This window comes from Phyllobates terribilis, unplaced genomic scaffold (assembly GCF_046119375.1).
Source record: "Phyllobates terribilis strain yellow unplaced genomic scaffold, ASM4611937v1 Scaffold_309__1_contigs__length_2245554, whole genome shotgun sequence".
NCBI classification, from domain to species: domain Eukaryota; kingdom Metazoa; phylum Chordata; class Amphibia; order Anura; family Dendrobatidae; genus Phyllobates; species Phyllobates terribilis.
Window position 1 is genome coordinate 27,275 of NW_027363069.1, and position 13,705 is coordinate 40,979.

The following is a 13,705-nucleotide window of genomic DNA, read 5'->3' on the forward strand; positions in this document are numbered from 1 at the left end:
GAAAGGGGGAGTGGAGACCTCCTTCTTCACCAATTGCCGCACGCGAACCTAAACCCTGTATTTCCCTAGCTCTTGACCCTGTATAGGGAAGGGGGGAGGTGAGCACTAGTCAATCCCCACTAGAGACTAAAGACAACAAGGTAGACAAACACGGGGGAAAGTAGCTTAGCGTTAGTCGACTTCAGAGAGATAACTCCAAGTGTCCTCCTAGCACCACAGAACACGATAGCAGTCTGAGAGCTCCAAGCATTCACAGGGAGTCATGTGAATATCACAGGCAACTTCCTGCTGAAAGTGAAACTATTTAAACACCCAGACCAGATTGTCAATGAGAAGGAAGGAGGTAGCCGCTGGGTCCTAGAGTGAAACAGCTAAGAAGGTGTCTGTAATGCTAAACGAAGGGATCTCCTGCAACCACCTGCAGGACGACTGTCTGTCACATCTGATACACCCATGACACTATGTGGCCTTGCTTTTCAATAGTGGATGGAAAAGTCTGTGTGTGTGTTACCAAGTGTAGCGACTATAGCTTAATTGTATGCTTGTGTTATTTTGTAAAAATATAATGTTTGCCTTACTATGGTCAATGTTTAAGAATGTCTAATATAGTATTAATAAGAGGTTTTTTTTAATCTATTTATTAATTCTGGATATATTTTAAGCATTAGTTAAAATATCCTCCTCCACCATCTCATTATGCATTGTTACATTTATCCAATAGGTTTCTATCTACTGGTGTATCATTTGTGGCCCTTCATTTGGAATTCCTCCTGGGCAAGTCAACAATTTCAGGAATTGTCTGGAACATATGTGCCCAGATATGGGACAGACTCCATTCTGTGGTGGTGCCGGAGCCGGCACAACTTGCCTGGGAGCGGATATCACGAGGCTTTTTGCTGAAAACTCAATTTCCAAACTACCTCGGGCCTTGGATAGGAAACACATCAGGGTCAAGAAGCCGTCCAACTCTCAATTATAAGCAGTTCCAATATTTCAATTCTAAGCAGTATTTTTCTGTTGTACTATTGGCGGTAGTTGACAGTAATTACATGTTTAGAATTGTAGATATTGGGGCCTATGGGAGTACAGGTGATTCCCGCATCTTTAAAACATCGGTAATGGGTCTATGCCTTCTAAATAATGACCTTGCTCTCCCACCTCCATGTGTTCTTCCTGGTTCAAGGTCTGAAGCAGCACCATATGTCTTCATTGCTGATGAGGCTTTCCAATTAACAAGAGATGTGATGCAGTCGTTCCCACATCGAGGCCTCAATCACCAGAGGTAATTTTTCAATTATTTGCTGTCTCGTGCTCGCAGAATGGTTGAGTGTGCTTCTGTCATCCTGTGCGCTGAATGGCGCGTGCTCCAGTCTGTCCTCTAACTTAGCGAACAGAATGTGAATGGCGGGATCAAGGCATGTGTGCTGTTGCACAACTTTACCTGCAGGCATGAGTGTCGTTATGGTCCAGGTCCTGAAGATGTCCAGGATGTGCCCAATCCCTTCCTTTATCCATTTGTGCCGACTACATGACGACAGTCTTCTGTCATTAAGGTTCAGGATCTTTTTGCCTCCTGTTTCTTAACTCCATAGGATGAGACGCCATGGCAGAATCCCCCCGTTATTGTTCCTTGAATTAATAATGTGTTTATGTTTTTGTTTTTTTTTACTTTCCTTGTGCAATAATGTGTCAAACATCCAACATATGTGTTTTTTTGCTCCCTTTACTAGCAACATGTATTTTTTATTTTCTAAAAATGAAAAACATGGCTTTTTTGTTAACAAAAATTTTAATAAAATATATATATACAAATAAGTGCATACATATTTTGTCATATGTACACCTTTTTTATTTTTAGAATCCAAACAATCTGGCATAAAGAAATGAAACATTCAGAATTTTAACATCGTAATCCTAACATTACAAATTATAGGTTGGGAGGTGAAGGCCTTCTGTTGGGAGGCAGAAACGTTTCCAGACAAAGATGCTGGTGCTGTGGAAATCATTTGGGCCATGAATTGAGGGCTATATGACCCTGAAGGGAAAGCACATCTGTGTGTGTGGCTCTTGGGGGTGATGGTATTGCCCTTCATGAGCATAATAATATTCTCCTCCAGTAGGCCCATGCCTGGACCATTGTAGTGGCCTATCACTAACAAAGGATCCAGCCATTGGAGCTCCTGGACCAGCCCACTCCTCTTTCCTTTGCCCACTCATGTGCTCTGACTGAATGGGTGGTTGTCGATCCACAGGGGATGTTGGTTGGGAAGTAGGGAGCTGAGGCATGATGGGTTTTGTGATGAACCCACATAGTCCTCATCTGCCGAGTGCAGACAGTCAAACACCTCATGAAGATTATTAGGTCACATGCAAGCATCCAAAATAATATGGAAGGAATTCCTGGCAGGCAGCTGCACAGACGTGTCGATATCACTCAGATACCATGCCTAGGCTCCACGTAAACGCCTCCTCCCCATCATCATTCGCCGTGCGGACAAGATAATCTAATACCCCACTATCTACCTCGTGCCTAGTGGTGATAATGGGGAGCTCCCTCCTACATCTAATTCTTCGTGGGATGGGAGCAGCAACAGGGGAGTTGTCAAGTCGAGGGGTTGGGCTGCTGCTCCGGCGTCCTTCCACTTCCTCCGAGGCTTGAGCTGGTGCTGTTGATGGTGCTGATGCAGATGTTGCTGCGGAATCCGATGACTGCCCTGCTGCTGGTCCTGCACCTCGGCAGAATCGGCCACTGGATCCAACACGGCGTCATCTGACTCCAAGGCCATCTCCCTGTCCTGTAAGTTGGATTCAGTTCTGCAAGTGACAAAAAAGGATGTGATGTTGGGTAAAATTAGATAACTTAATATGTTTCTAATCATTAACAATGATTAAACAAGCCATAACATATGGACATAGGTCTATAATGGGGGCCAGGACATTGAGCTAGTCCATATAAATATAGGGATGCTTTCTGGACGCCGCAGACCCATTTTTGGCACGCTCCCTTGTATACGTATCCTGACAGCTGTGCCAGCGTCGGGTGATATCATTCACTGTTATAAGAGGAGCCAGAAATGAACACAAATGATACCTTTACCATTATTAGCCAATATCTTGACATTCCAATAAGGAGAACACAAGAAGCCTCCATAAATATAAATACAACCTTTAATGTACAAAATACACCAGAAAAGTGCGCGTGTGGCCGTACAAATATTAAGTCATTACGTAGTGCTGACGTACATGTACAATTAAGAAAAAAGTAAAGCCGATCAGCTGTGTGGATCATGAATGGAGAACGGGAAAACGTTCTGAGCAAAACATGAGGAATGGCCAAAGAAATCGTGTAATCCAGCTCCAAGTAAAAACATGCGTTTAATTAGTCCATGTTAAAAATGACATCCATGAGGAAAGGGTGGGGGGGTAGGTGGACAGTGCTACGCGTTTCGAATGATCTGTCGTCCTTTGTCACAGCTTCTGGAACAGTGTGTCAGTGCATCTTAAATTCCATTGATAATTACAGACCGGTGTGCTGATTTAATCACACGTGTCCACAGACCATAATCAGCATGGATTTCGTGACGGTGTGTCGGCGCATCCTGAATACTCTCAGAAATTGCAGACCGATGACATAATTAGTTCATATTATCAAAGTATGAACCGACATCGCTGCCAGAAGAAAACGCAAACACAATTATACAATGGCACATAGACAAAAAGTGCAAATATAAAAAATACAAAAAGTGAAAAACAAATATACAATAGGTAATTTAAAAATAGGAATGAGTATAAAAAACCATCCAAAACCCAACTAGGAGACACATAGAGACAAGACGGGAAATGCATGTGTCTCTGGATTATTTAGTAGTGATCATCACTAGTGATAGGTGAGCACTAAAATGCTCGGGTGCTCGATGCTCGGGTCGAGCACATTGGAATAATCGGGTCCTCAGTCCGAGTAACGAGCCCAATGTAAGTTTACGGGAAACTAAAGCATTTTTCAGGCGGCTCCCCCCGGCGGTCTGCAGAGGGCCTAAAAATTACCCAAATCAATGGGAAAAGTGCTCAAATGACATGAGAACAGCATGGGGAAGACCCCTGGAAGCATTTCTGACCCCCAGGGCACTGCTGTCAGCAACATTGTCAGAGTATTACACCACTTTTACGGACTCACAATAAAACATACAAAAACGAAACCAAAATGGATTTTCCTGGGCAACATGTTAGGGAACATCCTTTCCAGGGTAATGACTTGTATATAAGGCAAAATAAATAACCAAAATCAAAAAGACTCCTCCACACCTTGGGCTCCGTTCACACGTAGCGTTTTTGATGTGTTTTTGCACTTTTGCATTGCTTTCAACCAAGACAAATGCATTCACCGGGAAATGTCATTTTAAAATTTTACAACCTTATCTGGCCATGTGGTGTGTGACAAATCATCAGACACATGCATACAGTGCTGAAAAGACATGGGAACAGCATGGGGAAGACCTCTGGAAGCAGCTCTGACTCCCAGGTCACTGCCTAAAAGTGTGTCCATCATAAGTGATCCTTGGCGCATGAGAAGATGCCTCCCGCCACGCACCTGTCGCTGCAGACTTTCAACAATCACCAGCCACGTCCTTGTCCCAGTGCAGCGTTCAGTTGTCCCTACCCCATGCGTGCTGCGTGCACTTGAAATGTGGCCTTTTAGACTCGTGGAGGCAGAAGCTGTCCACAATCTTATGGTGGCGGCGACCGGGTATTCATACACGGTCCCCAGCTGCCACTATTTGTCCCTGTGTCGTCTCCACCTTCCAGAAGCACGGGTCCTACAACATTACCCGTGCCCTCCCCAGTGAACTTACTGGGAGGGACCGCCTAACCAGAAACACGTCGTCAAGTGAATGTGGCCAGGGACAGTATGGAGCCAGTCCACTGCTTTTTATGCTGAGAGTAGTATTTCACCACAGCCATATTCTTTAGCTTGGTGAAAGGACTTGGTAAACCATATCTACTTCAGCTGTCATTTCTCCCAGGAAGTCCACTAAAGCTGCTTTCAATTGAAATGTGGCCTTTTAGACTAGTGGAGACAGAAGCTTTTCACAACCTCATGCCGGCGGCATCTGGGTGTCCATACTTGGTCCCCAGCCACCACTATTTCTCCGGGTATCTTCTCCGCCTTCCACAAGCACGGGTCCCACAACATTACCCGTGCCCTCCCCAGTGCACTTACTGGGAAGGACCGCCTAACCACAAACACGTGGACAGGTGAATGTAGCCAGTCCACATTAAAAATGTAGCCATAGAGTGTCCGGGAACCTTCCCACGCACTTTTCTTAGCCAGGGCTGCTTCCCAGCAGGGTTGGACGGGCCCACAAGAGAACCGGAGACTCCTCCGGTGGGCCCTGGCTTCTCCTTTAGGAGAGTTCATAGTGCCGAGGTGAGGCCATGATGATGATAGAGACCACCATCTGCTTAGTTTTCTGTTACTTGGAATGCAAGCGCAAGTATGCTGCCAGCCACCCACCCACAGGCCGCAAAACTAAACTGCCAGATTTCTGGGCAGCTACTTGCACTTGAAATATGGCCTTTTAAGCTTGTGGAGGTGTAAGATGTCCACAACCTCATGGCGGCGGCCGGGTGTCCATACTCAGTCCCCAGCCGCCACTATTTCTTCCGGTATTGTTTCCGCCTCCTACAAGCGCAGGTCCCTGAACATTACTGCTGGTACTTTTCTGTGAGAATCTGCTTGCCTCCTACTAGCCTGGAATATTTCCAGTAAACTATGATATGACACCATGGTATTAGTGTCGGGGTCGTAGCGACATTCCACTCGTCCTCCAGTCACTCCAAATTAAGGCTATGAGCATGGGTCAACCATTCAAAGAATGAGTCAGACAACAAGCTGGTTCAAACTCAGAGCATGCTCAGAAGGCTACTGGCAAGCCACGATCTCAGCAATGTTCTGTCTTTATTTCCGCATGCACAAACTTAAATACACTACGTAATGGGGAGGGGAAAGGGAGTGTTCGGGGCGGGGTAAGCCATAAATTGATTGTTCGGGGCGGGGTAAGCCATAAATGTCTAGTATCCAGCCAGTCCTGATTGGTCCACGTCTCCTTAACTCAGTCTCTGGGCAGACAACAATCAGTTGATGTTTCGGTTTCATTTCTCTGAAACAGGTGCTTGGCTGATACTGGCACCATCTTAGCATAAGTTTCGATCTAAGTAACACGTAGCAAGGAAAGCTTATTGTTATAAGACACAAAATGGTGGTTAGTACATAAGCAAAGCGTATAAAAGTATAAAAGTGGAAAAATAAATATTCTTTCTTACCCTGACATTAGCACTGTCACCAGTACCAGTAGCCAAGCCATCCCCAATTTCCTTCTCAGGAATTTTATTTGGTAGACTGAGTGGCTGCCCAAATACATTAGTTTCTCACAAAGGAGCTGAAGATAGAGTAGCAGTAGGTGCAAGTTTCTCCAGCCTGTTAGATATCAGAGGGTGAATGGCAGCACATTGGATCAGTGGTTAACACTGAAGCGTTGCCGCGCTGGGATCCTGGGTTCAAATTCCATCAAGGACAACATCTGCAAGGATTTTGTATGTTTTCCCTGTGTTTGCATGGGTTTCCACCTCAGTAAAAAAGCAGCCATAGAGTGTCTGGGAACCTTCCCACACACTTTTCTTAGCCAGGACTACTTCTCGGCAGGGAGAATCCTCTGGTGTCCCCTGGCTTCTACATAAGGAGAGTTCATGATAGCGCTAACTTTGCAGCTGCTATGGGGCTCTTGAACGGGGGAGAAAGGTGAGCCCTCAGAATCAAATCCTCTGGTGGGCCCAATGTTTTTAAATCTGAAACAGCTTCGCAGTGGGAGTTGTATTTCCCCACAGCCATATTCTTTAGCTCGGGTGAAAGGACTGGCATAGTGGGAAACCGTATCTACTCCGGCTGTCATTTCTCCGTCACCAGGTTCCGCCCATTGTCACACACCACCATGCCTGGCTGTATGTTCAGCAGTGAGAGGCACAGATCAGGCTGCTGTGATACAGCTTTCAACAACTCTACAGCGCTGGGCGGTTTGTCACCTAAGCATTAAGCATGTTATCTTCAGCACAGCCTGTTGCCGCTTGGCCAAGGCAGTGCTGCAGTGCTTTCAGCTTGTGACTGATGTGGTCATTTCAGAGATGGAAGAAGAGGTGCAGGAGCTGAACAATGTGATTACATTGAGGTTACATTGGCGACTCTGTTTTTTATACTAAAGAAAGATCCTACTGTTTTGGTTTTTTTTTTTACGTTATTTTTTAAGACAAATGCATTCACTGGGAAATGTAATTTTAACATTTTACAACCTTATCTGGCAATGTGGTGTGTGACATATCATCAGACACATCCTGTTTCATTTATGAAGGGGGGACTTTGAAAGTCACAAAGCCTATTTTTATAGGGCCATCAGGAGGCCCTTACTGTTCTTAAAAGGCCAGCAGTCGGCCCTTGCTATTGTTAGAGAGCCATCAGCCGGCTATGCTTTGTTGTTCCCATTACTAAAGAGTGAGTCTCCTATATTGTTATTGCGTATGCAGTGACTGCAAGGGCTGCCAAAAATTTGGACAAAACCCAATACCCCTTTGAAGAGACACAGAGGAGGGTCTCAGTAAAAAAAATGTTCTCATTATAAAGGAGTGGGTCTCCTATAGTGGTAATACTCATGCTGTGACTGAAAGGGCTGCCAAAATTTGGGAAAAACCCCACTAACAATTTAACAACATAGAGCAGGGCCACAGTAACGAGTACGACATGTTCCCATTAGAAAGGAGAGGGTCTGCTATACAGTTATAGGGTATGCAGTGAGTCCAACGGCTGACAAAATTTAGGAAAAACCCAAATAACAATTTAAAGACACATAGAGCAGGGCCACAGTAACGAGTACGACATGTTCCCATTAGAAAGGAGAGGGTCTGCTATACAGTTATAGGGTATGCAGCGAGTCCAGCGGCTGACAAAATTTAGGAAAAACCCCACTAACAATTTAAAGACACGTAGAGGAGGGCCACAGTAACGACAAATTCCCATTACAAAAAAGAGGGTCTCCCATACTGTTTGCCTATACAGTGAAGTGCCAAAAATTTGGAGGAACTCCAATGCCTCTTGGAAGAGACGTAGAGGGCCTCATGAAAAAATGTTCCCATTATTAGGAAGTGGGTCTGCTACGCCAGATGACCTGGCCTCCACAGTCACCAGACCTGAACACAATCGAAATGGTTTGGGGTGAGCTGGACCGCAGAGTAAAGGCAAAAGGGCCAACAAGTGCTAAGCATCTCTGGGAACGCCTTCAAGATTGTTGGAAAACCATTTCTGGTGACTACCTCTTTAAGCTCATCAAGAGAATGTCAAGAGTGTGCAAAGCAGTCATCAAAGCAAAAGGTGGCTACTTTGAAGAACCTAGAATATAAGACATATTTTCAGTTCTTTCACTCTTTTTTGTTAAGTATATAATTCCACATGTGTTAATTCATAGTTCTGATGCCTTTAGTGTGAATGTACAATTTTCATAGTCATGAAAATACAGAAAAATCTTTAAATGAGGTGTGTCCAAACTTTTGGTTTGTACTGTATATATATATAAATAGAGGGGGTTAATGCAGGAGCACTGGGTAAGCAGGGCCTAGTAAGCAAGGGGTCACAGAGGATCAGATATGGTCGTCATTGTGTCCATGGAGTAAGAGAGAGACGTCACATGTGTCTTGTGATTTTACATCCAGTCCAAGAGGGGCATCTCCAGCCCCCGATGTGGGGGACTGATATCACCAGTCTATTGCATTCCCCTATTTTCCACCATTACTGACTAAAGTTCATCCCCATCACTGACTAAGAGCTATGATGAACCCTGGTGACCTCTGCTGATAGGACAGAAGGGAAATGGTGTTACGAGTTGTATACACCACCTTTACACAACTATTGTAAATCTGCTTCTGATTTGCCCAGACTGAGCTTCTGTTCAGAGAAAAGTCCTTCCCCCTCCAGCAAAGCACACGGTCTTATATGCACACATATATATATATATATATATATATATATATATATATATATATACATATATATACACACACATATACACACATACGTGAGGAATTACATGAGTGGAGCAATATTCATGTGGGATAATATATGTATATATATATATTATATGTATACAGTGGGGAAAGAAAGTATTGTCAGCCATCAATTGTGCAAGTTCTCCCCTTTACAGGGAGAGACCTGTAATTGACATCATAGGTCGACCTCGACTATGAGAGACAAAATGAGAAAACAAATCCTGAAAATCACATTGTCTGATTTGGAAATAATTTATTTAAATATACATGTGTTAAATTGATAACAAATATTCATTTCATATATAAAAATATAATACTCAATTAAGCTGTGACACCTTCCCATAATGGCTACAGCCAGAGGGATCAAAATAGAAAACTTATTCAGAACATACCCCGGCCCCGTCACACACCACCCCAACGCCGTTTTGTTGATGCTTAGTCAGGGGCACTGTGATTTTCTTGATTTTTTGGGGGATATTCTCTCTCTCAATGTTAAAATTAATCTACCCTTAAAATTATAGACTGTTCATGTCTTTGTCAGTGGGCAAACTTACAAAAACAGCAAGGGATCAAATACTTATTTCTTTCACGGTATATAGATATATACACACACACTGCTCAGAAAAACAAAGGGAACACTGAAATAACACATCCTAGATCTGAATGAATGAAATATTCTCATTGAAAACTTTGTTCTGTACAAAGTTGAATGTGCCGACTGTTATGATCTGCTACAGGGAGTAAGGAAAGACAGGAGATCTGTCCCTACAATATAACTAAACTAGATCCCTTCGATGTAACGGGGAACCTGATCCTGCGATCAGACCAGCTAAAGTCCTCGGCTAGTCTGTACGAAGACCTATAGATGTGAGGGAGGGATCCCTACAAGAACTAGGGACTGGGATAAGTTGGACACCTCCTAGCAGAAATAGTAGCAGTCAAAGACAAACACACAACAAAAAGCATAGAGGTCAGAAGACCTAGCAAAACTAACAGAGAACGGTAACAGAGCACCAAGCTAGCTCAAGAGTAGTAAATACAATGAAGCCCAGCAAGGCCAGGAGGGCGGAGCCGGATTAAATAGGCAAAAATGGTCATGTGACCAGCAAACAAAAAAAAAAACTAACAGGAGAGTTCTAACACCGACAACAAAATCACAAAAAAATCATCAATGGAAATCACATTTATTAACCAATGGAGGCCTGGATTTGGTGTCACCCCTAAAATTAAAGTGGAAAACCACACAACAGGATGATCCAACTTTGATGTAATGTCCTTAAAACAAGTCAAAATGAGGCTCAGTATTGTGTGTGGCCTCCACGTGCCTGTATGACCTCCCTACTACGCCTGGGCATGCTCCTGATGAGGTTGTGGATGGTCTCATGTGGGACATCCTCCCAGACCTGGAGTAAAGCATTCGTCAACTCCTGGACAGTTTGTGGTGCAACGTGACATTGGTGGATGGAGCGAGACATGATGTCCCAGATGTGCTCAATGGGATTCAGGTCAGGGGAACGGGCGGACCAGTCCATAGCTTCAATGCCTTCATCTTGCAGGAACTGCTGACACACTCCAGCTGCATGAGGTCTGGCATTGTCCTGCATTAGGAGGAACCCAGGGCCAACCGCACCAGCATATGGTCTCACAAGGGGTCTGAGGATCTCATCTCGGTATCTAATGGCAGTCAGGCTACCTCTGGCGAGCACATGGAGGGCTGTGCGGCCCTCCAAAGAAATGCCACCCCACACCATTACTGACCCACTGCCAAACCGGTCATGCTGAAGGATGGTGCAGCCAGCAGATCGCTCTCCACTGCGTCTCCAGACTCTGTCACGTCTGTCACATGTGCTCAGTGTGAACCTGCTTTCATCTGTGAAAAGCACAGGGAGCCAGTGGCGACTTTGCCAATCCTGTTGTTCTGTGGCAAATGCCAAGCGTCCTGCGTGGTGTTGGGCTGTGAGCACAACTCCCATCTGTGGACATCGGGCCCTCATACCACCCTCATTGAGTCGGTTTCTAACCGTTTGTGCAGACACATGCACATTTGTGGCATGCTGGAGGTAATTTTGCAGGGCTCTGGCAGTGCTCCTCCTGTTCCTCCTTGCACAAAGGCGGAGGTAGCGGTCCTGCTGCTGGGTTGTTGCCCTCCTACGGCCCGCTCCAATTCTCCTGGTGTCAAGGTAAAATATATATATTATAGAAAATCAATTCGTTTCTTTTAATAGATTACCTAATCAGTGTGAATCAATATAGAGATGATGGAATAATCTATGTGTATGTATGTATGCAAATGCGTATCTTCACATGGAATTGTTAATAGTTAATGAATATATAACTAACAGCTTCTGTTCTAATTTGTAGACACAAACAACTAAATTATTTCCTGCGAATGACGTATGCATGTGCACGGCTGATAACAGAGAGATTCATGTCGAGTTGGCAAAGATGGCGCTGAGAGACGAACTCACCCCTCCCATCGGAATACCTAAGGCATTACTGAGTGCAAGAGATACATAGATGAACAAATTACAGCATGCCGAGTTATCAGAAAAGAGCAATAAATTTTACTAATCTCACCTAGAAGGAGAATGCTATTTAACCCCATGTCTACGTAATAAAGTATGCCATTTGCATGGTTCAGTCTCTGAGTGAAGTTTAATCAACCAGATTAGCAGATTTGGTTAATTAGCTTCTCTGCATGCACTCGGACATCTTTAATTTGGAGGAGAGCAGTTACCTAGTGTATCTTAAATTGGTGAAACCTTCACACTGGCCTGTCTCCTGGTAGCACCTCCAGCCTCTGGACACTATGCTGACATACACAGCAAACCTTCTTCCCACAGCTCGCATTGATGTGCCATCCTGGATGAGCTGCACTACCTGAGCAACTTCTGTGGGTTGTAGAGTCCGTCTCATGCTACCACGAGTGTGAAAGCACAACCAACATTCAAAAGTGACCAAAACATCAGCCAGAAAACATTGGTACTAAGATGTGGTCTGTGGTCCTCACCGGCAGAACCATTCCTTTATTGAGGGTGTCTTGATAATTGCCAATAATTTCCATCTATTGTCTATTCCATTTGCACAACAGCATGTGAAACTGATTGTCAATCAGTGTTGCTTCCTAAGTGGACAGCTTTATTTCACAGAAGTTTGATTTACTTGGAGATATATTCTGTTAAGTGTTCCCTTTATTTTTTGAGCAGTGTAGTATGGTTGGGTAGTAGTTAATAATTTCTATCTGTCAATGACGTTGAGGACTTCCATTCTGCTATTGGATAACATGGACATAATTGCTGGCACTGTATTGTCTCTCAAGATCTGTAACTTTTTTTCTGTATGGGCATTTTGTCCAGTTATTATTGTTTATATTTCGCATTTATAGATCGATATTTTGAGAGATATTTTCTTATATCTTATTATGCATTTATACTATGATCTCATATAATCATGTTATACTTCGTGCTTCACTGTTCTCTGTGGTGTCCTCGCTGGCCGTATCAGTCTATGCTCCATGACGCGCGGTCACCAGGTTCCCCACGTACTTGCGGCGTGATGGATCATATGATGCGGTTGCCTTGGATGCGGCGGAGTAGCAGTGATTGCCATGTGTCATGCCACGCCCTCCCCACACCCATTGGCCGAGAGACTACACACCCCCTTTTCTATTGGCTCAAGGGTCCTTTTTAAACCCTACCCACCTTCATTGACGCCACCTCTTGAAGAAGGTTGCCGTGCCGAAAAGCGCATCAGGGTGAGCGCAATTGAGGGGCGTGTTCACATCCACTGGCTGTAAGTATTCTATAGGGTTCATGCTACACTCTTTTTGCTGCCGTTCTTTAATCTTTTTTCCTACTTAAGTGCATTTTCTAGGCTTTAATATGTATTAGGATATACTTTTACCCTGTCGCCTAAGAGTCAGGGCACTGATACCACTTATAAAGATCTGCTGTCCCCGGTATGAGCTATCTATATTAGTACCTATATATAGACAGCGGTGTCACTAACCTCTTATATAGCAACTACTTCTGACCTACCTCACAAGCACCTGCACTTTTATTGAATGCTTCACTGCATTTTAATAATATATTCTTATTTTTTGGCAGCCCAAATATGTATTTACACCAGAAAAGAATCATGGTAATTTGTCTCATGCTCCTCATTAGTGCTCCTCCATTGTTTTACTATTAACTGTCTCTGTTTCTGCGATTCATATTTTTTCCTGTATAAATTATAATTAATAACATTTTGTAATTTTTTCACTATTATATGGGACTCTGACTTGAAGTTTTTTCCTCTTGTTTCTTATGTATGGAGGAGGATGTGGGGCCCATTATACTGTATACTGGTTGGCCCACGACTTTGTCAAAGTTTTCATGTTTTGAGTTTTACATTCCTGATGTAGAATCAGTCTGGGTAAATGTACATGGACATGGCAATAATGGAAAGCTGCTAACTGGACTTTGCTACAAGCCTCCTAATATAGCTGAACACGTAGAGGAGGAAATGCTGCAACAAATTAAAAAGGCAACAAAAACAAGTCATGGTGAAAAGTGTTGGCTCCCTTGAAATTGTTCCAGAAAATGAAGTAATTCTCCCAGAAAATTATTGCAATTACATG